We start from the raw sequence: 27,500 nt of genomic DNA on the forward strand, positions 1-27,500 counted from the left end.
CGGCCAAGAAGACTATACGGCTCTTCGGAATGTATCACTTTGGGAATCCCAACGATTTGTTTAATTGATACAAACTGTGACCCGGATCTCGCGGATATTTCGATTCCAAATGAATGATGACGCTATAGCTTCAATCCGACTAATTCTTAATAAATTAGTATTTGCAATTTGTGAGGGTCGTTCTAGCTATATACTGAAATCCCCGATTAATAATAAGATAGAGTAATAATAAGATAAATTAATTATTTTGTGAATTCCATAGCATATATTTATGGAATCTACACTATTTCCGAATCGTACAAAAGAGATAAAAATAACCGGGTATATTATGTGATTTGTCGGTATCTAAAATATAGAATTTAAATTGAAAATATACAATTTTAGCGGGCAAGTCGAAAAAAAAAAGATGGTTGAATCAAAATAATTCCTTTTAAAGTTTTCTTTTTTCGGGAGGGCAATATGAATGTTCATGTTCTATCATGTTCCATCAACACACTAAAAGGGTTATATGATATATCCGGTGTGGAAGTAGGCCATTTCTATTGGAAAATAGGAGGTTTCCAAGTCCATGCCCAAGTACTTATTACTTCTTGGGTTGTAATTGCTATCTTATTAGGTTCGCCATTGTACTGTCGGAACCCACAAACCATTCGACTGGCGGTCGAATTTCTTCGAATATGTTCTTGAATTCATTCGAGATGTGAGCAAAACTCGGATTGGAGAGGAATACGGTCCATGGGTCCCCTTTATTGGAACTATGTTTCTATTTATTTTTGTTTCTAATTGGAAGGCGCTTTTACCTTGGAAGATCATAGAATTACCTCATGGGGAGTTAGCCGCACCTACGAATGATATAAATACTACCGTTGCTTTAGCTTTACTTACGTCAATAGCATATTTTTATGCGGGCCTTAGCAAAAAAGGATTAGGTTATGATGTATTTGGGAGCCCTCGTCCAAATGAATATTTTACAGAGAGCCGACAGGGAATTCCATTAATAACTGGCCGTTTTGATCCTTTGGAACAACTCGATGAATTTAGTAAATCTTTTTAGGAGGCCCAATGACCATAGATCGAACCTATCCAATTTTTACAGTCGATGGTTGACTGCTCACTGACTAGTACCTACCGTTTTTTTTTTTTGGGTCAATATCAGCAATGCAGTTCATCCAACGATAAATCTAATCCCAATTAATTATAAAACTATGACACAATCAAACCCGAACGAACAAAATGTTGAATTGAATCGTACCGGTCTCTCATCGGGGGTTATTACTCATTTTTCTACTTGCTTTTATTTTCTAATTATTTCTTCAATTAATAGAAGAAGAAGAAAATAAAATAGTAGAATAATAAATAAGAATAGGAATTCTCTTATCCCACCCGGAAGGATATCATCTAATAATTATCTATGACTGTTTATGTCTCTAGCACGACCACTTGATTAAATGTGGAGGGAAGTGGGATAAATGGCCGATACTACTCGGAAGAATTCCCCTTTGGATAATAGGTAACTGGTATTCTTGTGATCGGTTTAATAGGCATTTTCTTTTATGGTTCATATTCCGGATTGGGTTCATCCCTGTAAGTAGTAAGTAATCGGGTGAACTGAGTTGTAGACATGAAAGCGTAAGAACTCAATGGACCCCCTCCTTTCTCTGTCTGATTCGAGGCCGAGGGGGTCCATAATAATCATAATACTTTATTCGTATTTTATACGTAAAAAATCAATTTTATACGTATAAAATTGAAAAGGAAGTTATGATAAACCTAGAAAAAACAGAAGCTAAGAATAGTAATCTTTGAGGAATGGGATCAAGAATCGTTATTATTTTGACACAAGAAAGGGATGTGGCAAATTCCTTTTCTTGTGTCGAAGACTAGGAAGACGAATAAAAAAAAAAAATACTTCCTAGAATCCTTTGTTCTCCCTCATTTAGCCTTTGCTTTTCCGCTTACTTATCTTATGCTTAGTATCTAGTCAAATGGGATTCTATTAGAATAGAAAAAAGCTATTGATGCACTCTATGACAGTTAAATCGGACAATAATAAGATAATCACACCGCTCCCGTTTTATTTAGATTCAAAAAAATTAGATTAAAAAAACACAAAAAAGGGGATAAAGTCAAATAGTCTTCTTACCAATATACATATTATGACTAGAAATGCGGTACAAATAATTCAAAAAATCTGGTATAAAAAAATTTTTAATTTTTAAAAAGCAAAGAGCTTTTCATTTTTTTTGATCATATATAATTACCAACTGTTATTCGTTTTAAGAACTTGATGTTGATAAATTTACAGATCTAGAAATTCATTTCGGACAATTGAACCTTCTCAAACTGTTTCTTTTTAAGAACCAAAAAGATTTGTGCCAAAATAACCGACGCCAAGAAGAACAAAAGGCCTTGGGCACGTAATGGGTCTTGAAGTACTATTTCTGAATCCCCCTGACCAAATCCACCCACATTAGGATTACTCGTTAATGGTTGATCAAGTTTGATGGATTCGCCTTCTGAAATAAGAAGTTCTGGTCCTGGAGGTATAATATCAATCACTTGACGTCCCTCTGACGCATCCGTTATGGTTATTTCGTACCCCCCCTTTTCTTTTCGTATGATTTTGCTTACTATACCTGCTGCTGTAGCATTATAAACCGTATTGTTACTCTTGCTCCGCCTACATATATGGGATATTTGAAAAAGTGAACATCTTTCTTAGTGGCGGGGTCCGGAGAAAGGATAGGAAAGGTAATTTCACTATATTTCTGACCAGGAACAGGACCTATCACAAGAATATTTTTTTTTGTGGGGCGATAACTCTGAAAAGACAGATTTCCCATCTTTTCTTTCATCTCTGGCGAAATACGATTAGGAGGGGCTAATTCAAAACCCTCAGGTAAAATAAGAACAGCCCCCACATTCAAAGCCCCCTTTTTACCATTAGTAAGAACTTGTTTCAGTTGCATATCATAAGGAATTCGAACATTGCTTCAAATACTGATGTCGGAAGTACCGCTTGTGGAACTTCAATATCCACGGGTTTATTAGCTAAATGACAATTGGCACATACAATACGGCCGATTGCTTGGCGGATTTTCATAACCCTACTGTGCAAAAATGGGATATGCATTTGAAATGGATGCACAAGTTATTATATATATCATGAGCGATACGGAAATGGAACGAGTAATCTCTTGCTTTATCCAAGAAAAGGTCTTTCTAGTTTGCATGGTCCAATCATTGATCCTGAAAATTTCTACAATAAAATTAGGTAGGTCGCTAGTATAGTTCCCTATCCACGATACCGCTATTTACCGAAATTTTTTACTAAAATAGAAAATATAGGAAGAGAATCCCTTGGATGTATAGAAAAAGAAATATATATATATTAAATAGAGTAAGATTTTGTTTGATAGTAAGATTTTGAATGTTTTGCTTTTGTATTTTGTACAAAATAACAAACATTCTAATTGGATTCATGGATCATTTTTCAGTCATTCATTGAATGATAAATCACTACAAGTGACGGAGATACGCTGATTTAAATAACGGAAAATCAAATATTTAAAAATTGTATCGAGGGATGACTGGAAAAGTGGAAACAAGGCCGGATATAATTTGATCATTATGAGCAAACCCAAAATCTTTGTAGACCGAGCCAATCATTAGTTCCTAACCATGGGGTGAATGGAATCCTATACATAAATCGGTTAATAAAAGAATGAAAAAAGCTTTTATTGTGTCGCTTAAATTATATAGGAATTCTTGAACCCAAGAATTAAGAATAATAAGTTCTTCATTACTTAAAATAGAATAACCACTTAGAATAACGAAACAGATTATATTTGTCGAGAAGTGCAAAATCGTATGGATATAATCCTCATTGTGCATCTTGATCAATTGGATTGTTTCTTTGTGAATTCCGATACGAAACTTTTGTAGATGTGTTTCCGGATATTCCTTTATCATTTCGTCCAAGCGAACGAGTTCCTCTAATTCTATGAACTTTTCTAGAATACTTTTTTCTTGAATATCATTTACAAAAGTTTCGGATTTACTAGTATTACACCAATTAATAACCCAAGATTCCAAACTTTTATTAAATAAAAAGAGATCCACCAGGCAAAAAAACTATAGACTGTAAGATATAGAAAGGGAATAAATGTTTTTTTTTTCATTTTTTCGTCTGTGAATTTTTAATGAACCCACCTCCATATGATCTAATATTTTTATCAAGCATAAGTTCTATTATGAGGCTTTGAACTTATGAATCTATTCCCTATTTTTTATTTGTGAGTCGTGGTTAGTCCTTGAATTTTGAAAGAATACAAAAAAAATATTGTTTCTAAGTATCTTAATTGCTCAAATTCGGATTTCTAGATGAAAGAATTCCGTTCTATCAACAAAACAAATATTTCGAGAAAAAAAAATGGCCAACTTACCCATATTCCACAGGAATAATTTAGAAAGATTTTTGAAGAATATTGTGATGTGATAATAAAAATGAGTGGCAAAAGCAAAATAAGATGGGAAAAGTTATCATTCTAGGTGGTCCGACCCTTTGTTCATTAGGGAGGACAAAAAGAAAGATAACAAGAAACGTCGAGAAAGGAAAGATAATTTACAAGATACGATCTATCCATATCTAATGTATCAATTTCAAATATTGATTCAAATATTGAAAATTCAAAATTAAAAGAGAATTTCTTTATTCTATATTTTATTCCGAAATGATTTGTTTTGATCTATGAGATGGGTCTATTATTTCGATTTATTACTTGTTTTGTTACTAAATTTATTGAATATTGAAATTGAATTTAGATACGCATAAAAAGGTTTGATTTTATTTTAGAATTGTTCCGTATATATCCGTATATATATATATAATATATGTCTTCTTTGGTTCATCAATATTGTATTGTGAAATTTCAGTTAAGTTATGCTATAACTATAAAAAAACGAAGACTCTTGGATTTTTTCGTTCCTGTTAAGAAAATGTTCATTCTTCAGCTCATTTCAAAATACTTCAATTGGTACACGCAAAAATAGGCCAATTCCGCTACCTTTTGCTCAATCTCTCGTGGAGTCAAATTCTCATCAAGACGAGTCAAAGGAATGGACCCTCGGCCTCCGGTTTCCATATAAAGGACACACCGAGCAAAAATACCCTCTTTCACTTCTATTCTAATAGACTAAATATCCTTCATAAGGAATCGGAGGAAGATGCGACGATTTTTCCAGGAATCCCAAATGAAAAATACACACTATTCCTTCTTTTCTATCGAATCGATCATAACCACTACCTACATTCCACAAAATTGTGCACCACAAATAAGAACTAATAAATAGACCGGCGATCCCATAGAAAGACATCACGATCCTCGTGGAAAAAAAATTATTCTTGAGACGGAAATAAAGATATCCAATTTCGCCAAGATAACTGGAAATTCCAACCAATAAAAATCCCAATGAACCTAAAAAAAGTATAAAGGCCCGTATAAATTACTTGTTTTGCGAGACCCCGCTATAAGTTCTATCCATATATGTTCCGATCGCCAACTCATACTAGATCCAGTTGTTTTTTATTTGAAGCGGAGACTAGCCCAAATGAATTTGACTTTCTTTTTTTTGTTTCCGAAGTAACTTTCATCAACTCGGATTATTCCGGTGTGAATCTTTAGGAGGAATTCATCGAATTCGTTAGATTAAAAAAAGAGAGCTCAGCCCCCCATAGGATCCCCTATCCGCACATATATAAAAATATCGGCTTTGCTTTGCATTTCTTTCAGTGCATCCGCCCACAGTTTCGATTTATTTTCAAATAGTCCATTTACTTATATATCATATATCATATTTACGTCTGCATAAGAACCCTTTCATTTTCATTTCACGTTTGAAGGGAGGCCGCTCGTATGTTATATCATATTATACTAAACTAAAGAGATATCGTATTATATCGTATTATATTATAATCCAAGTCTAAGTCTTGAAAAAAAAGAAATGAAATCTACCCCCGTTAGACCTAATTGGATCTAAAAAATCTTGTTTTTTGAACATGAAGAGATAAGGAAGCCATCGCAATTCTGGGAAATACTAAGCCTACTAAAGGCACAAAAATGGAGGGTAAGTCATTGAGAATTGTCATAGAATGGGCACCTCGATTTAATATTTGTACTGTTATTTCATTTTTTTATTATATATTATAATTATATTATTTTTATATTATATTATTTTGAATATTTTAATATATATTTAATATATTTATATATTTTCATTATTTTTTTATTATTATTTTTATTATTATAATTATTTTTTTTATTATTAATTATTATTTTATTCTATTAATTTAATAATTTAAATTAATAATTTAAATTAATTATAATTATATTTATATTAATTATTCTATTATTAGTTATTTATTAGTTATTTAGTTATTAGAAAGATTTCTTATAATCATTAAAATTCGTATATAATTATACTAAGTATATCTAAGTGAGTATATATAATATAATAAAGTGCAAAGAGCGTAGAACTAACTAAATGACTTATTCATATTTCTACATGAAATATGATAATCCATTTATTTGTTATTCTTCTTTTATTATCTTTTTTTTTCTTGTCTTATAACTTTCATTTTTCTTTTTTCATTTTTTTAACTTTACTTTAATAGAAAATAGAAAATATTTTAATATATTTAATATAAAATAAAAAAGAATAAAGAGTTTTTCCAATTATAAATTCCCCCAAAATTCGTTATAATTTAGAATCCGTCTATTTTTTTTAGTAAAGAAAAAGGGATTCCCAGGAGACATATAAATATGTAAGATTCTATATTTTCTATGCATAGGTAAGAAAAGAACATGAAATTCGTTTTATTTATTATACCTTGCCCATTTTTTCACGAAAAAAGAATTCACTCTTTTCTTGTTGATCTTGTTGATAGAGGTTTCTTAATTAGTAATCAGAAATATCGGTAAAAAAAAATTATCTACATGATTCTTTCTACAATTTACTCTTATGTTATGTCACAAAAAAATCAAAAAAATTGATTTTTCCTTTGATTCTGCTAAAAAAATACACTGCTTGAAATAAAAATGAATTAACTAATTTTAATTTAATTAACTCATTTTTATTTTTAATTTTAATTAAGTAATTTAATTTAAAATTTAATTAATAATTAATTTAACTTCATAATAATTAATTTAACTTCGGACTCTACTTGATTTATGATTCAAAGGAAAGAAATCGTGGAGTCAAGTAACTCATTCAGAACGCCTTTTAACGGATTACGTGGTACGATTGAATCGAATAAGCCCTTATGGAATAAAAATTCGGTCGATTGTGAACCTTCGTGCACTGTCTTATTCAATGTTTGTTCAATTACTCTTTTACCTACAAATGCAATATAGGCGTTAGGTTCAGCAATAATGATATCCCCCAACATACCAAAATTAGCCGTCACCCCGCCTATTGTAGGAGATGTAAGGATTGATACATAAAATAACTTTTTATTCGATTGATAATCATATAAAGCAGAAGATATTTTAGCCATTTGCATCAAGCTCAAACTTCCTTCTTGCATGCGCGCTCCTCAAGCACACACTAAAATAAGAGGTAAAAATTTATTGGTAGCATACTCGATCAAACGAGTGATTTTCTCGCCTACTACGGATCCCATACTACCCCCCATAAACTGAAAATCCATAACCCCAATTGCTACGGGAATGCCGTTTAGTTGACCTGTGCCTGTTTGAACGGCCTCGGTTAATCCTGTCTTTCTTTGATAAGAATCAATACGATCTTTATAAGGTTCCTCTTCTGAATGAAATTCAATGGGATCCAGAGATACCATATCTTCATCCATAGGATCCCAAGTGCCTAGGTCAATCGAAAGTTCAATTCTATCTGAACTACTCATTTTCAAATGATATCCACATTGTTCACAAATATTCATTCTTGACTTAAAAAATTTCTTATAATTTAATCCATAACAATTTTCGCATTGAACCCACAAATGGCCAATTCCAGTAGACTTATTGGAGGGTCCCATTGGCGTGCATCCAGTAGGAATTGAACCTACGAATTCGCCAATTATGAGTTGGGCGCTTTAACCATTCAGCCATGGATGCTTAGCGGGGATCCTCGTACATGGTGAATAACCAAATTCCAATTGAAATGAAATCTTTAGGATAAATCAATGCAATTTAGGAGGAATCAATGAAAGGACATCAATTCAAATCCTGGATTTTCGAATTGAGAGAGATATTGAGAGAGATCAAGAATTCTCACTATTTCTTAGATTCATGGACCCAATTCAATTCCGTGGGATCTTTCATTCACATTTTTTTCCATCAAGAACGTTTTATAAAACTCTTGGACTCCCGAATTTGGAGTATCTTACTTTCATGCAATTCACAGGGTTCAACAAGCAATCGATATTTCACGATCAAGGGTGTAGTACTATTTGTAGTAGTGGTCTTATATATCGTATTAACAATCGAAAGATGGTCGAAAGAAAAAATCTCTATTTGAGAGGGCTTCTTCCTATACCTATGAATTCCATTGGACCTAGAAATGATACATTGGAAGAATCCTTTTGGTCTTCCAATATCAATAGGTTGATTGTTTCGCTCCTGTATCTTCCAAAAGGAAAAAAGATCTCTGAGAGCTCTTTCCCCGGATCCGAAAGAGAGTACTTGGGTTCTCCCAATAACTAAAAAGTGTATCATGTCCGAATCTAACTGGGGTTCAGCGGTGGTGGAGGAAACTGGATCGGAAAAAGAGGGATTCTAGTTGTAAGATATCTAAGGAAACCGTCATTTGGAATTGAGATCTCATTCAAAGAAAAAGATATCAAATATCCGGAGTTTCTTTTGTATATTATATGGATGATCCGATCCGCAAGGACCATGATTGGGAATTGTTTGATCGTCTTTCTCCGAGGAAGGGGGCGAAACATAATCAACTTGAATTCGGGACGGTATTCGAAATCTTAGTGAAAGACTGGATTTGTTATCTCATGTTTGCTTTTCGTGAAAAAATATCAATTGAAGTGGAGGGTTTCTTCAAACAACAAGGAGCTCGGTCAACTATTCAATCAAATGATATTGAGCATGTTTCCCATCTCTTCTCGAGAAAGAAGTGGGCTATTTCTTTGCAAAATTGTGCTCAATTTCATATGTGGCAATTCCGCCAAGATCTCTTCGTTAGTTGGGGGAATAATTCGCACGAATCGGATTTTTTTAGGAACATATCGAGAGAGAATTGGATTTGGTTAGACAATGTGTGGTTGGTAAACAAGGATCGGTTTTTTAGTAAGGCACGGAATATGTCGTCAAATATTCAATATGATTCCACAAGATCTAGTTTCGTTCAAGGAAGGAATTCTAGCCAATTGAAGGGATCTTCTGATCAATCCAGAGATCATTTCGATTCCATTAGTAATGAGGATTCGGAATATCACACATTGATCAATCAAAGAAAGATTCAACAACTAAAAGAAAGATCGATTCTTTGGGATCCTTCCTTTCTTCAAACGAACGGGGAGATAGAATCGAATGATTCCCTAAATGCCTTCCGGATATTCCTCAATGTCCCGTGCTATTCACGGAAGGTGAGAAGGAGATGAATAATCATCGCCCGGGAAGAAATCGAAGAATTTCTTGGAAATCCTACAAGATCCATTCGTTCTTTTTCTCCGATGATCGTCGAACTTCATCTGGTTGAATCCTCTTGAGAGGTTCACTAGAGATCGGAAATTGTTGAAGAAAGAACAAGATGTTTCTTTTGTCCCTTCCGAGCGATCGGAAAATAAAGAAATAGTTAATATATTCAAGATAATCACGTATTTACAAAATACCGTCTCAATTCATCCTATTTCACCGGATCCGGGATGTGATATGGTTCGAAGGATGAAACTGGATATGGGCAGTTCCAATAAGATTTCTTTCTTGAACAAAAATCCATTTTTGATTTATTTCATCTATTCCATGATCGGAACGGGGGGGATACACGTTACACCGCGATTTTGAATCGGAAGAGAGATTTCAAGAAATGGCGGATCTATTCACTCTATCAATAACCGGCCGGATCCGGTGTATCATAAGGGATTTACCTTTTTATTGATTCCTACGGATTGGATCAAAACAATTCTTAAATGAGGTATTCAACTCTAGGGATGAATCGAAAAGAAATCTATATTGGTTCTACCTCCTATTTTTTATGAAGAGAATGAATCTTTTTATCGAAGGATCGGGAAAAAATGGGTCCGGATCTCCTGCCGGGAATGATTTTGAAGATCCAAAACAAAAATAGTGGTATTTGCTAGCAACAACATAATGGAGGCAGTCAATCAATATGGATTGATCCTAAATCCGATTCAAATCCAATATAGTACCTATGGGTACATAAGAAATGTATTGACTCAATTCTTTTTAATGAATAGATCCGATCGCAACTTGAATATGGAATTCAAAGGGATCCAATAGGAAATGATACTCCGAATCATAGAACTATAATGAAATATACGATCAACCAACATTTATCGAATTTGAAACAGTCGGGAAGAAATGGTTCGATCCTCTTATTTTTCTTTCTCGAACCGAGAGATCCATGAATTGGGATCCTAATGCATATAGATACAAATGGTCTAATGGGAGCAAGAATTTCCAGGAACATTTGGAACATTTCATTTCCGAGCGGAAGAACCGTTTTCTTTTCAAGTAGTGTTCGATCGATTACGTATTAATCAATATTCGATTGATTGGTCTCGAGGTTATCGACAAAAAGATTTGTCTAAGTCACTTCGTTTCTTTTGCCCAAGTTACTTCTTTTTTGTCCAAGTTTCTTCTCTTTTGTCTAACTCACTTCCTTTTTTCTTTGTGAGTTTCGGAATATTCCCATTCATAGGTCCGAAATCCATATCTATGAATTGAAAGGTCCGAATGATCCACTCGCAATCACCGTTAGAATCAATAGGTCTTCAAATCGTTCATTTGAAAAATGGAAACCCTTCTTATTGGATGATCATGATACTTCCCATTGATTAATGGAGGAACAATATCACCATTTTGTTCAATAAGATACCAAAGTGGATGATTGACTCATTCCATACTAGAAATAATCGCGGAAATCTTTTGATAACACGAGTTCCTTTTTCTCAATGATATCCCGGGATCAAGACAATTTGAATCCCGTGAAACCATTTTATAGAAGTTCATTGATATCTTCTTTTTATAAAGCAAATCGACTTCGATTCTTGAATAATCTACATCACTTCTGGTTCTATTGTAACAAAAGATTCCCTTTTTATGTGGAAAAGGCCCGTATCAAGAATTATGATTTTACGTATGGACAATTCCTCAATATCTTGTTCATTCGCAACAAAATATTTTCTTTATGCGGCGGTAAAAAAAAACATGCTTTTTTGGAGAGAGATACTAAAAAATGTCTTTCTCCTAGATCCTGCATCTATCTCTATATTACAGATAGATAAATAGACTTATCGACTTACACCAAATATCTTTCTCCAAATATCTTTCTATAGTACAGTGATGGTATCAACTCCGATGGCCGTGTTCTATTCTATTCGGCAGAATAAAAATAAAATAGTAAAATAGAAATTATCTTTCGGAGAGATGGCCGAGTGGTTGATAGCTCCGGTCTTGAAAACCGGTATAGTTCTTTGCAAACTATCGAGGGTTTGAATCCCTCTCTCTCCTTTTCTCGATGAATAGATTTATGTCTTTATTGGTTTTGACCGGCCCAGTATCATAAATGTAAATGGCTCGGCTAGATGGGATAGCCGAGCCAGAAAAAAATATATTAGATCTAAATGAATTGAAAAGAAAGGAAAAAGGAATACTTTTTAAGATCGATTTAACTATTGGATCTCTTGTCTCAGTTAGTTAAGAGGAGTCATGGAAAGAACGGTTTAAAATCACGATCAATTCCCTTTTCAAATCCCTGCTGCGGTACTGCAGAGCCCTTCCGCGTGCCATAAATGACCTACGAATAGGAAGAACCCTAGAACAAAATGAGAGGTAGCTAACCAACTTCTAGGAGAGACATAATTGACTGCATTGATTTCGGTAGCTACGCCACCTACAGAATTTAACGAACCTAAAGGCGCGTGGGTCATATATTCTGCGAACGGCGTTCTTGCCAAGGTTGTATGTCTTTTTCAACCTACTCAAGTCCAAACCATTTGGACCTCTTAGAGGTTCTAACCAAGGAGCACGCAGATCCCAAAACGCATAGTTTCGCCTCCAAAAGTAACTTCTCCGGTAGGCGAACGCATTAAATATTTACCTAACCCGGTAGGTCCTTCGAGCGGATCCCACGTTAGCCCCAAGACGTTGATCTCGAACTAAAAAGTAAAAGCTTGAGCTTGAGAAGCTTCCGGTCCGGTAGGCCCGTAAAACTCACTAGGGTAAGCGGTATTATTGAACCGGACAAAGCAACAAGCAATGAAACCAAAAACGGATAAAGCACCTAAACTATAAGACAAGTAAGCCTCTCCAGGACCATACAAGTGCACGGCGAGCCCATGCAAAGGGTTTGGTTAAGATATGCCGGATTCCACCCAGTATACAAATGGAACCTAACCATACATGCCCTCCAATTATATCTTCCAAATCGTCCACACTAACAATCCATCCTTCTCCTCCAAAAGGGGATTTTAGTAAATAACCGAAAATAACACTTGGGCTAAGGGTTAAGTTAGTAATTTTTCTTACATCTCCCCCTCGGAGCCCAGGTATCATATACGCCCCCAAAATAAAGAGCCTTGAATACTAGAAGAAAAGCACCTATACCTAGCAAGATTAAGTGAATACCTAAAATTGTTGTCATTTTATTTCTATCTTTCCATACATAACCAAAAAATGGAAAAGATTCTTCAAGAGTCTCAGGACCCAGAAGTGCATGATAAATACCGCCAAAGCCCAATACTGCGGAGGAAATTAAGTGAAGTACGCCGGATACAAAGTATGGAAAGGTGTCTATAACTTCCCACTGGGGCCTACCCCCAAACCTAGAGTAGCTAGGTGGGAAGTAAAATTAATCCTTGTTCATACATTGGCTTCTCCGGTACGAAATGAGCCACTTGAATAGGTTCATTGCTCCGGCCCGAATACGATTAATCCAGCATGGGCTACATGGGCTCCCAGTAGTTTACCGGATAAATTGATAAGTCGGGCATTCCCAGCCCACCAAGCGAAACCGGTGGTTTCTTGGTCACGACCGGCTAAAGATAAAGTTCCATTAAAGAGCGTTTCCACGTGGTAGAACCTCCTCAGGGAATATAAGGTTTTCATGAGGCCGATCTTGAGCCGCCATCCAAGCCCGAATACCTTCGTTTAAGAGAATATTTTTAGTGTAGAAAGTCTCAAATTCAGGATCTTCCACTGCACGAATTTCCTGAGAAACGAAGTCATAGGCACGTAGATTCAGAGCCGGACCGACTACTCCAAGAGCGCTCATCCATAAACCGGTTACGGGTACAAATAACATAAAGAAATGTAACCAACGTTTATTGGAAAAAGCAACCCCAAAGATTTGAGACCAAAAGCGGTTAGCGGTGACCATTGAATAAGTTTCTTGACTTGAGTTGGGTTAAAAGCACGGAATGTATTTGCACCATCACCATCTTCAAATAAAGTATTTTCTACAGTAGCACCATGAATAGCATACAGAGCAATACCAATACGCCGAACTCCCATCATATGAAATGGGTTCAGCGTCCAATTATGAAACCCTTGGAAAAGAGGATGAATCGAAATATACTGCTACACCAAAACTAGGCGCAAAAACCAACCAGACTGACCTAATGGATAAATCAGGAATACAGAAACAAAAACAGCGAATTGGACCGGAGAATGCGATTGCATTATAAGGTCGCAATTGCACAGATCGAGCAAGTTCAAATTGACATAACATAAAACCTATTAGCCCGAAAGCACCGTGGAGAGCAACAAAAGTCCACAAACCACCTAATTGACACCAACGAGTAAAATCTCCTTGTGCTTCAGGACCCCATAGTAATAACAAAGAATGTGCTAAACTATTAGCAGGAGTAGAAACTGCGGCGGTTAAGAAGTTGCAACCTTCCAAATAGGAACTGGCCAATCCGTGGGTATACCATGAGGTTACAAAGGTTGTACTGTGAACCAACCCCCTACTGGCCGAAATAGGCACAAGGAAAGAGCAATAGACCGGACCAACCTACAAAACGAAACGGTCCCTCCGTAACCAGTCATCCATAATATCAAATAAATCATTTTCGTCTTTGGTAAATTTACCAAGGGCTATAGTCATAGTGATCCTCCTATTCAACTACTTCAACCATTTCCGAACACCTCATAGCATTTTCAGGGCCTTTGAAGCTTCTATCATTTATGTATGATTTGATTTCTTGTACACCGCCCTTTCTAATTTCTAATGGGTTTGAAGAAAAAATTCTTTATCGGTCCATAACTGACTTAGGTAAATTCATGAATTCAATTCGGTTATTCTTTTTTATAGTCTTAATAACCATATGAACCATGAATTTTTTTATGACTCATCAAATCAATCAGATAAATGAATTTTTTAAAAGCACTGTTCAAGGAACAAGTGATCCCCCTCTCCTTACTAGTGGATCCTCAGACTTATTTCTCTCATTCTATCAAACTAATCTTATTCTTGGATCTTGTTCGTAAGATTTCTAAAAATCAATATTTTTACGTATTCTTCTAATTTCTATATGCATTAAACTGTTACAGTATCCTATATTTTATTATTTTATATTTTATTCTTTCTCGCCAACTTTCTTATATTTTCTTTTTGCCATTTTTGTTATATTTCTTTTCCTTCGGATAAAATAAAAAGAAATCAGATAAAATAAATAAAAAACCAGAATATTTTGTAGGTCAAAGCAAGAAAGACGCTTAGAATAGTTTTTTATTTACTTGACTTTATATCTGTCGGGAAAGAAGAAAGAGAATGAATTTTCCTATTATTAAATTCAATACAATATTAAATAAATAGAAAACTTTAAATGAAAGGATTTAAAAATGAAAGTATTTTTCTCACACCTATTCTACATTACATTGTCGGAATAAAAATATTGTATGTATCGATACCAAAATATTTGGTACAGGAAGCCATGATCCGATAGATATATCAATCTTATTATATATAAATCTTATATACCTATAAATAGCAATATAAATTGATTTTGTGTCCTGGAATCAAAGAAAGATATTTAAAAAGTATCTTCTATGTCTTATGTTATGACTTGAATAAACTTTTCTATGGAGGAGGGAAATAGTTATTTATTCCTATAGAATAACTAGGAGCAAGAAGATTTAATCGGAAATATCGACAGATTTTTGGAGTCCAAAGAAAACGAAATATGAAAAGGAAAGAAAAAGCAGAGCTACTGTTTCAATTTCATCTATATCGAATTTTACTATCGGAATAGTAGATATAGTTATGATGCAATAAGTTAGGTCCACTTACTTTTTCTTTTATTGATTTCTAATATAATCTTTAGAATTGATTTGATTGGAATAGAATAATGGAAAATAAGAAAATTTTGCGATTTAAGAGCCAATTTCTCATTATTCTGTTTAATATAATAAACAAATGTTCAACTTTATAACTATATTCTATAATATATTCTATAATTATATAATTATAGAATATATTTTTAATATAGAATTAAAATGAATATTTTCTAACTATATGAAATAGAATATAATCAAAATATACTCTATTACTATTACTCTATTTTATATTTTATATAGTAAAAATTTATATACTAAAAATCATTATAAAAAATCATTATAATATTCGTTTAATAGAGTTTTAATAGAGTATTGATATGGTATAACTTATTATAATGTATAATGTTAATTTTCAAAAATTTCTAATTTCCATTTTAGAATTAATTTAAATTCTAGAGTTTCTTACTTTTTTTATGACAAATATCAACAATATTTCTATTCCCTCTTCAAATAGAAATATTATCAAATAGGAATATTATCGCAGGTTTTTTCTTTTTATTTCTTTTTATTAAAATTAAAAAGAAAAAAAGGCCAAAGCCCCTTATCGGATTTGAACCGATGACTTACGCCTTACCATGGCGTTACTCTACCACCCGAGTTAAAAGGGCCCGTTTGATTCAATTCCTGAATGAGCTACTATGTGGATAAGATAGATCTATAGAAAAAAAAATAAGTAAATAAATAAAGTAAATCTATAAATCTATTTTAATATTTTAATATTATTTAAATATTTTAATATATTTTAATATAATAATATAATAATTTGATTTTTAATATAATAATATTAATATTTGATTTTTAATATAATAATATTAATATTTGATTTTAATATTTTAATATATTTGAATATATTTATATTAATATATTAATATTTTAATATTAATATAATATAATAATAAATATATATATATAATATATAATAAATTATAATAATAAAAATAAAATTATAATAATAAATATATATAATTAGAATAATAAATATATAATATATATAATAAATTATAATAAATATTATAATAAATAAATATTTATTTAAATAAATAAATATTATTTATATTATTTAAATAAATAAATATTAAATAAATAAAATAAATAAATATTTTAATCTAAAATATAAAATAATAACATTATTTTTTAATACTATTATTAGATATTAGAAAAATTAGATTATTCTAAACATGGAATATTATTATTCTAATTTAGAATTCTATTCTAAATTCATAAATTCTAATAGAAACTAATATAAATTAGAATAAGTATATTATACATACTAAGTATAGGAAGTAGATTCATAGTAGTTCATTTATAAGCGAAAGGTTTGATTTACCTAGTGAGTTTAGACTAAACTAGTGAATATAGGTAAAAAAAGAGTTTATTGATATTGAATTTGATAAATATAAATATCAATGTAATGAATTTATCAAGGCCGAACCTCACCACCGAAATTCGCTTGATTGATACATGTATTTAGCAATTCAACATAGATCCAAGATATTTCATCGAATCACTGATGAAAAGATTCTATTTGTCCCCTCAACCAAATTCTTAAAATCAAATTGGATAACTTGTTGATGCCTATCCCTCTTCCCAGATTTCTCATTTGTTAAATTACTAGTTTAGTGTGAGAGAGAGATATGCCTATTTATCTTAACAATGAGTGAATTAATGAACGAAAGCGAAAGAAGTAAGGTTTAACCCTATTTTCTGGTTTTCTGGCAGACCCGTTGAAAGAATCTTTCGTATTATTTCTATTTTTTTTTCTATTTTATTTTTTTATTAAATATTCAATTTGTACTAAATTTAAAAATATATATATAATATTAATATATAATATTAATAATTAATTCTATTATATTACTAATATTAATAGAATTATGAATTCTAAATTCATTCTTTCTAAATTCATTCTATTTATATTTATTATATTTATATATTAATTATTAATTGTTTTCTATTTTATTTTCTATTTATTTTATATTAATTTATTAATTCTTATTAATTTAATTCTATTTATTTTATTTATATTTAATATTTATTTATTAAATATTAAATTAATTCTATTTAATATTCTTAGAATTATTGATTATTCTTAGAATGGATAATGGCGAATATAAGAATCACAAAATTCTATCGAATCATGAAGGCGGAAAGATTCTTCGAATCTAGTCATACCATTTCGTTATATTGACAATTTCAAAAACTGTCCATACTATGAGCATAGTATGCTGGTGGTCGGGCAAATGCGCCCCCATCGTCTAGTGGTTCAGGACATCTCTCTTTCAAGGAGGCGTACGGGGATTCGACTTCCCCTGGGGGTAGGGTATTACGAAAGGAAGTTGATCATGGATTCTTAATAAGTCCGGAATTGATTCTTCCTGGGTCGATGCCCGAAGCGGTTAATGGGGACGGACTGTAAATTCGTTGGCAATATGTCTACGACTGGTTCAAATCCAGCTCGGCCCAATAATTCACTGATCCGCCATGAATGATATAACCCCTTTGTTCTCTCGAAATGCCTGATACGGAAAAAAAAAAGTCATAATTTCGGATATATCTTTACCTGTTCTTTATTTGATTTGCTTTATTTTATTTAGTTTTTTTCTCATAAATTCTGATCTTGCTAATGATCTAGATTCGGATTTTGAAATAACGAAAAGCCCGACTAGTACTCCCTATCCCTTTTAGCACTAAAGTGCATATCCATGTGGATATCAATATACTACCCCCGTTTCTGTTATATACAACGCGGTGATTCCAGTCTAAAACCGAAATAGTAAAATTTAAATAGTAAATAGAAGGGGTATGAATGAAATCATAAGAATATATATGCTGTACACTTTCTTGTATTGCATTTCCGGGGATTGTAGTTCAAGTGGTTAGAGCACCGCCCTGTCAAGGCGGAAGGCTGGGTTCGAGCCCCGTCAGTCCCGACGGATCCAAATCCAATAATCTAATAAAAAATACATTAATTCATCTTTCCCTTTTCTGCGAAAGGGGGATAAATAGCATAATTTCATTCCCAAGGGGACCATTTATTTTCTTTTCGTTTTACATTTCTCATCTAAGTAAATACAAATACGGGAATTTTCATTTTTTCAACCAGTACTGATTGATAGGGACATATGTGGATTAGTACAATTATTGGTAACGTTATATCCAAGATTCAAAAAGACACTATACTGAGTTTGGATTTTTTGATTACTCCCGACCCATATAATGAAATCGAATCAAGTACCATATCTTTTCCGGTAACGCATACACAAATGGAATTTTTATTTATTTGTATGTATGTATGTACGATACAAAATCAATTTAATTGCTTTGATAGAATCCTTTTAATCTTTATCTGAAAAGTCTCTTTTTTTTGGCTCCGATTTTGTGTAATCTCAATTACAAATTTGAATTTGAAACAATCTATCTCATTCAAATTGCGCACTGAAGTTTTTTTATTTTTAATATATTCTATGCATTCCATTACCAAAGAATGGGGATATTAATAAAATAAATATCAAATAAAAAAAAAGTAATGGAAAAAAAAATTATCAATTGAATCAAGAATCCAGCCATTTTTGAATTCAGTATGGATAAACGATCTTTCTATGTTATACTATTCAATTCTCGACGATGAATCGATTTGATAACTCAGATATTGTTATTCATGATATTGATCAGACTCGATATCATCGAGATGGAATTCATCCCATTGAATTTAGAGGCGAAAGATTTTTTATTTATTATCTCATGGGATTAAATCCCGAGTTATTACGAAGTAAAGAAAAGAAACGATGAGATTATGGAAGTAAATATTCTTGCGTTTATTGCTACTCGCCTGTTCATTCTAGTTCCTACCGCTTTTTTACTTATAATTTCACGTAAAAACGGTTAGTCAAAGTGATTAATTTGAATGAAACTTGACTTCTTTGACTTCTTAGTTCTTATCAATGATTGAAGAAAAAAAATGAAAAGGATTCCTTTTTTGAGTCTTAAATGAAATGAGCAGACTAGAATTAGCAGTATTCTATGAGATCCGATAGTATGATAGAAAGAAATCTATTTCTTTCTATCATACTATCCGTTTTTTTTTATTCTAGTGTATACAGTTGTACTATATAAAGATATAGGCTTAATCTAGATATAAATTAATCTATATCTATAATATCATCTCATATTCATATGTCTAGATATCAATTATCTATATGGAATGTCCATAACGTCCCAATTCTATTTCTTCATCTATTTGATTTGTGTTGATTCCAATTAATGTCGAAAGGCAACTCTTACTCTTACTTTTAGGATTCTAATTCCTAGATTTCTGATTATTTAAAATATGAATCCTACCATGTACCGAAACAATAAAATCAATCAAAAGGAATTCTATAAAAAAACTTTATAAAAAAACCTTTTCAGATTTCAACGAAAAGGATTAGTAAACCCTGCCGATTTTGAACCTTTGAATCATAATATGAAATGAGTCAAATCAATAAGGTATAGCACAAATCCAATTTCTCTAAAATAATAAAACAAATACTAAACTAAGCACTAAGCAAGAAAATATCTTAGTATGCGTAGTATCTCATTGGAGAACCACTATGTCTATCTTATTTCCCATAAAAAATTCACTTAATTTAATCACTTTTAATAACTAATAAAAGAACTGCTTTCGTTTCTCTTTGAACAGAAAAAAGACAAAAAAAAGGGGGGGGTTCTGTTCTTCCTCATTGTTCATATATAATTCTGGTAAGAACCAGTTTACCGAAATAGAGAATTTAGGAAGAATTGGGTTGGAATAAATTTCCTATCGTTTGTATTCCCTTTCCTTTCGAAATATGAACACGAGAATCATTGAAATATTTGTTTGATTATGATTAAAAGGCTATTATTCATATATTATTCATAGAATACATTACTTCGCTCGAATCCAATATACTTTGGAAATGAAGATATGAAGATATTTTTAATTCAATTTCTAAATTTGGAAGAAATTAGAAATTGAATTAAATAATTCAATTTAATTATTAATTAATAAATTCAAAAATCTTTAATCTTTGCAGAACGATCTATAAAACAAGCGATAGAGTTTGATTTCTCAACTCAATTAGTAATACCCCTAAAGTCCACTTCTTCCCCATACTACGAGCGAAAGGGAAAATGTAAAGACTACCATTAAAGCAGCCCAAGCGAGACTTACTATATCCATGTGAATTATGTCCTCTATCTCTATGAATATGAATGAATTTTTCCATTATTGTTCACTAATAATAGTAGAATTGTTGGCACAGAGTCAAAAAAAAAAGATTCTGTTCAATATAGTGATGAAAAAAAATCCAAAAATCCAATTAATTCAAAGAAGTTCTTATCTTATTCTTATAAGATTGATAGTAGAATCGAAAAATGTTTAGTACAATTTTTAGTACAAACAAAATAGCCAGCAATACCCTGGGAAGTATCAGTATCAAGAAGCCTTTTCCTCCGCGTACTTCTGTTGGGAGCAAATTTGATAAGTTATATCAGCAAAAAAAGGGAATAAGATATTTTGCGTTTTTTGTTGATCAGGCGACACCCGGATTTGAACTGGGGAAAAAGGATTTGCAGTCCCCCGCCTTACCACTCGGCCATGCCGCCAAGGCAACACAAAATAGACGAAAATATTCCCACCCTTTTTTTTGCTTTTTTTTTATTTTTAGAGGGAGGAGTTTCTTTTTTTCTTTTTTGGATTGGATCTATCTTTTCCATTTATTTTGTATAGTATCTCAAAACACACACTATCTAAATTTTTCTATTATCTATTGAAATGAAAAGTCAATTTTCAGTCACAAACTCAAAAATTAAGGACAAATTGGAACCATTAACTATTAATTGTGAATTCATAAACGATTCTTGGATTTCAATCGAAAATTGTATTTCTCTAATCCTAATGATATAAGAAAATAAAAATTGATACGTAACCAATCCGTATTGATTCTTTTCAATAAAAAAAAATTCTTCTCAGTTTCAATTATAACAACAATTATGAGTATATGTAAACCCTAGAACATAAAATTTTATGCGGATATCTATCTTATCCGTCTATGATTCCTATAGGAAAATTTCTATTCAATGAAAATGGAATATAAATTTTGATAGAGCATGACATGCGCTGTCCAAAATAGAACTGCAGTAAAAGGAGAGACGTATATATAGTATAGATAGCTATAATTATGAGATAGCTATAGTTATGCCCGCATATGTTTAATAAGCCTTCTTATGTTTGTTTTATGTTATGCACTTCAATCGTATTATATGAACTCGATTAAAAAAAAGATATAAAAAAATCTCTCTTCTATGCAAATTTTTTTGAACTAAACAATGAAATCCGCGAAAAAGCTAAGTGCTAAAAAAAAAATCAAAAAATCAACTTTATATTGTTTCGGATTATTGGTTTTTTCTCTCATCGAAAGATTTAATCCCGAATTCAGTTATTTTATTGGTATCCAAGCGTATTGGAAATTGGTATCCAAGCGTATTGGAATATGTAATATCATAATAATGGTAGAAATTGAATCACTTTTTGTTTTGCTATTCTATACAAAATTTCATAAGTCTAAGGTAAGTGGAATTTCTCAATTCTTTTCCAGCTGTCTCTGTTGCAAATTCGAATTTGAGTATAAACTTCTCTTTATTCCTCCGTTCATACGTATTTCATACATTCCATATCTATGGAGATAGATAAAATTTTATGTGATTCTGTAAACAGAATATAAATTCCATCATTGCTAGATCGATCCATATAATTTGAATGAAGAACGATCCAATACAATAATGGAATTTTTTTAATAAACGGGAAATTCAAAATGCTCGGGGATGGAAATGAGGGAATGTCTACAATACCTGGATTGAATCAGATACAATTTGAAGGATTTTGTAGGTTCATTGATCGGGGCTTAACAGGAAGAACTTTATAAGTTTCCAAAAATTGAAGATACAGATCAAGAAATTGAATTTCAATTATTTGTGGAAACATATCAATTAGTAGAACCGTTGATAAAAGAAGGAGATGCTGTATATGAATCACTTACATATTCTTCCCGAATTATATATATCCGCGGGATTAATTTGGAAAACTAGTAGGGATATGCAAGAACAAACTATTTTTATTGGAAACATTCCTCTAATGAATTCCCTGGGAACTTTTATAATAAATGGAATATACAGAATTGTGATCAATCAAATATTGCAAAGTCCCGGTATCTATTACCGGTCAGAATTGGATCATAACGGAATTTCGGTCTATACCGGCACCATAATATCAGATTGGGGGGGGCGAGTAGAATTAGAGATTGATAGAAAAGCAAGGATATGGGCTCGTGTAAGTAGGAAACAGAAAATATCTATTCTAGTTCTATTATCCGCTATGGGTTTGAATCTAAGAGAAATTTTAGAGAATGTGCGCTACCCTGAAATTTTCTTATCTTTCCTGAATGATAAGGAAAAAAAAAAAATTGGGTCAAAGGAAAATGCCATTTTGGAGTTTTATCAACAATTTACTTGTGTAGGCGGAGATCCGGTATTTTCTGAATCCTTATGTAAGGAATTACAAAAGAAATTCTTTCAACAAAGATGTGAATTAGGAAGGATTGGTCGATTAAATATGAACCGGAGACTGAATCTTGATATACCTCATAACAATACATTTTTGTTACCGCGAGATATATTGGCAGCTGCGGATCATTTGATTGGAATGAAATTTGGAATGGGTACACTTGACGATATGAATCATTTAAAAAATAAACGTATTCGTTCTGTAGCGGATCTTTTACAAGATCAATTCGGATTGGCTCTGATTCGTTTAGAAAATGTGGTTAGAGGGACTATATGTGGAGCAATTAGGCATAAATTGATACCGACTCCTCAAACTTTGGTAACTTCAACTCCATTAACAACCACTTATGAATCTTTTTTCGGGTTACACCCATTATCTCAAGTTTTGGATCGAACTAATCCATTGACACAAATAGTTCATGGGAGAAAATCGAGTTATTTGGGTCCTGGAGGATTGACAGGGCGAACTGCTAGTTTTCGGATACGAGATATCCACCCTAGTCACTATGGGCGGATTTGCCCAATTGACACATCTGAAGGAATCAATGTTGGACTTATTGGATCTTTAGCAATTCATGCCAAGATTGGTCATTGGGGGTCTTTAGAAAGCCCATTTTATGTAATCTCTGAGGAATCAAAAAAAGTACGAATGTTTTATTTATCACCAAATAGAGAGGAATACCATATGGTAGCGGCAGGAAATTCTTTGGCGCTAAATCGAGGTGTTCAGGAAGAACAGGTTGCCCCAGCTCGATATCGTCAAGAATTCCTGACTATTGCATGGGAACAAGTGCATCTTCGAAGTATTTTTCCCTTCTAATATTTTTCTATCGGAGCTTCCCTCATTCCTTTTATCGAGCATAATGATGCGAATCGGGCTTTAATGAGTTCTAATATGCAACGTCAAGCAGTTCCACTTTCTCAGTCCGAAAAATGCATTGTTGGGACTGGATTGGAACGCCAAGTGGCTCTAGATTCAGGGGTTCCCGCTATAGCCGAACGCGAAGGAAAGATAATTTATACTGATATTGACAAGATCATTTTATCGGGCAATGGGGATACTCTACGCATTCCATTAGTTATGTATCAACGTTCCAACAAAATACTTGTATGCATCAAAACCCCGAGTTCCGCGGGGTAAATGCATTAAAAAGGGACAAGTTTTAGCGGATGGTGCCGCTACAATTGGTGGCGAACTCGCCTTGGGCAAAAATGTATTAGTGGCTTATATGCCGTGGGAAGGTTACAATTTTGAGGATGCGGTACTCATTAGCGAACGTCTGGTATATGAAGATATTTATACTTCTTTTCACATACGGAAATATGAAATTCAGACTCATGTGACAAGCCAAGGACCTGAAAGGATCACTAATAAAATACCGCATCTAGAAGCCCATTTACTCCGAAATTTAGACAAAAATGGAATTATGATGCTAGGATCTTGGGTAGAGACGGGCGATATTTTAGTAGGTAAATTAACGCCTCAAATGGCGAAAGAATCATCGTATGCACCCGAAGATAGATTATTAAGAGCCATACTTGGTATTCAGGTATCTACTTCAAAGGAAACTTGTCTAAAACTACCTATAGGTGGTAGGGGGCGAGTTATTGATGTGAGATGGGTCCAGAAAAAGGGGGGTTCCAGTTATAATCCGGAAACGATTCGTATATATATTTTACAGAAACGTGAAATCAAAGTGGGTGATAAAGTCGCTGGAAGACATGGAAATAAAGGCATCATTTCCAAAATTTTGCCTAGACAAGATATGCCTTATTTGCAAGATGGAAGGCCTGTTGATATGGTCTTCAACCCATTAGGAGTACCTTCACGAATGAATGTAGGACAGATATTTGAATGCTCACTCGGGTTAGCGGGAGGTCTGCTAGATAGACATTATCGAATAGCACCCTTTGATGAGAGATATGAACAAGAGGCCTCGAGAAAACTTGTATTTTCTGAATTATATGAAGCCAGTAAGCAAACAGCAAATCCGTGGGTATTTGAACCCGAATATCCGGGAAAAAGTAGAATATTTGATGGAAGAACGGGGGATCCCTTTGAGCAGCCTGTTATAATAGGAAAGCTTTATATCTTGAAATTAATTCATCAAGTTGATGATAAAATACATGGACGTTCCAGTGGACATTATGCACTTGTTACCCAACAACCCCTTAGAGGAAGGGCCAAGCAAGGGGGACAACGAGTCGGAGAAATGGAGGTTTGGGCTCTAGAAGGATTTGGTGTTTCTCATATTTTACAAGAAATGCTTACTTATAAATCTGATCATATTAGAGCTCGCCAAGAAGTGCTTGGTACTACAATCATCGGAGGAACAATACCTAAACCTGAAGACGCTCCAGAATCTTTTCGATTGCTCGTTCGAGAACTACGATCTTTGGCTCTGGAACTGAATCATTTCCTTGTATCTAAGAAGAACTTCCAGATGAATAGGAAGGAAGCTTAATCGGGATGAATCAGAATTTTTCTTCTATGATTGATCGGTATAAACATCAACAACTCCGAATTGGATCAGTTTCGCCTCAACAAATAAGTGCTTGGGCCAAAAAAATCCTACCTAATGGGGAGATTGTTGGAGAAGTGACAAAACCCTATACTTTTCATTACAAAACCAATAAACCTGAAAAAGGTGGATTGTTTTGTGAAAGAATTTTTGGGCCTATAAAAAGTGGAATTTGTGCTTGTGGAAATTATCGAGTAATCAGAAATGAAAAAGAAGACCAAAAATTTTGTGAACAATGCGGAGTCGAATTTGTTGATTCTCGGATACGAAGATATCAAATGGGCTACATCAAACTGGCATGCCCAGTAACTCATGTGTGGTATTTGAAACGTCTTCCTAGTTATATCGCAAATCTTTTAGATAAACCTCTTAAAGAATTAGAAGGCCTAGTATATTGCGATGTGTGATTTGATCGAAATTCTGATTTTACAGTTTTGAAATGAAAAACTGTCATCCCATTTATTTTGGGATGCCCTGGATCTGACATGTCTCTTGAGAGGAGTAACATGAAGCTCAGAATTATGGGTGTATTCAATACTCCCCAATAAAAGAGGAATTGGTCTATGGTCGATGCAGTAACGAAAAAATAGGAATTCCTAGTTGTACCTCGTGAAAACCGACTTCTTTCTTTCTTTTTATTTTAAAAATAGAAAGAAACTATGTTTATACTCAAGTAATCAAATATGTCATGGTTACAGGAGTCTATACATCGCATATAGGCTTTAACAGCATCGTGGCATAACCGTCGAGGTGAAGAAGGAGCTGGTGCTATCCGAGAACAATTAGCCGATCTAGATTTGCGAATTATTATAGATTATTCATCGGTAGAATGGAAAGAATTAGGGGAAGAAGGGCCTACGGGGAATGAATGGGAAGATCGAAAAGTTGGAAGAAGAAAGGATTTTTTGGTTCGACGCGTGGAATTAGTTAAGCATTTTATTCGAACAAATATAGAACCAGAATGGATGGTTTTATGTCTATTACCAGTTCTTCCTCCCGAGTTGAGACCGATCATTCAGATAGATGGGGGTAAACTAATGAGTTCATATATTAATGAACTCTATAGAAGAGTTATCTATCGGAACAATACTCTTATTGATCTATTAACAACAAGTAGATCTACGCCAGGAGAATTAGTAATGTGTCGGGAAAATTAGTACAAGAAGCCGTGGATACACTTCTTGATAATGGAATCATGGACAACCAATGAGAGACGGTCATAATAAGGTTTACAAGTCGTTTTCGGATGTAATTGAAGGCAAAGAAGGAAGATTTCGTGAGACTATGCTTGGAAAACGGGTTGATTATTCGGGGCGTTCTGTCATTGTCGTAGGCCCCTCACTTTCATTACATCGATGTGGATTGCCTCGCGAAATAGCAATAGAACTTTTTCAGATATTTGTAATTCGTGGTCTAATTAGACAACATCTTGCTTCGAACATAGGAGTTGCTAAGAGTAAAATTCGGGAAAAAGAGCCAATTGTATGGGAAATACTTCAGGAAGTTATGCAGGGGCATCCGGTATTACTGAATAGAGCGCCGACTTTGCATAGATTAGGCATACAGGCATTCCAACCCATTTTAGTGGAAGGCCGCGCTATTTGTTTACATCCATTAGTTTGTAAGGGATTCAATGCAGACTTTGATGGGGATCAAATGGCTGTTCATGTACCTTTATCGTTGGAGGCTCAAGCGGAGGCTCGTTTACTTATGTTTTCTCATATGAATCTCTTATCTCCAGCTATTGGAGATCCCATTTCCGTACCAACTCAAGATATGCTTATTGGGCTCTATGTATTAACAAGCAGGAATCGCCGAGGTATTTGTGCAAATAGGTATAATCCATGTA

General features: G+C 33.2%; 2 non-coding genes and 5 pseudogenes across 2 annotated transcripts; 3 read left to right on the top strand and 4 right to left on the bottom strand.

Annotated features, from left to right (window-relative positions):
• Positions 1 to 297: 297 nt before the first annotated feature.
• LOC125371343 lies at positions 298 to 1,054 on the top strand (annotated as a pseudogene).
• A 490-nt stretch (positions 1,055 to 1,544) lies between these two features.
• On the bottom strand, positions 1,545 to 3,311 carry LOC125371336 (annotated as a pseudogene).
• A 4,747-nt stretch (positions 3,312 to 8,058) lies between these two features.
• TRNAM-CAU lies at positions 8,059 to 8,132 on the bottom strand. Its single transcript has one exon. It is a non-coding gene; the product is annotated as a tRNA-Met (tRNA).
• Positions 8,133 to 11,959: 3,827 nt separating this feature from the next.
• LOC125371344 lies at positions 11,960 to 14,438 on the bottom strand (annotated as a pseudogene).
• A 6,664-nt stretch (positions 14,439 to 21,102) lies between these two features.
• On the bottom strand, positions 21,103 to 21,173 carry TRNAC-GCA. The gene has a single exon. It is a non-coding gene; the product is annotated as a tRNA-Cys (tRNA).
• A 242-nt stretch (positions 21,174 to 21,415) lies between these two features.
• Positions 21,416 to 25,841, top strand: LOC125371357 (annotated as a pseudogene).
• The window catches only part of LOC125371358, a 2,421-nt pseudogene continuing 520 nt past the window's right edge, over positions 25,600 to 27,500 (top strand).

Source organism: Ricinus communis, chromosome 10, assembly GCF_019578655.1.
Source record: "Ricinus communis isolate WT05 ecotype wild-type chromosome 10, ASM1957865v1, whole genome shotgun sequence".
In the NCBI taxonomy this organism is placed as follows: domain Eukaryota; kingdom Viridiplantae; phylum Streptophyta; class Magnoliopsida; order Malpighiales; family Euphorbiaceae; genus Ricinus; species Ricinus communis.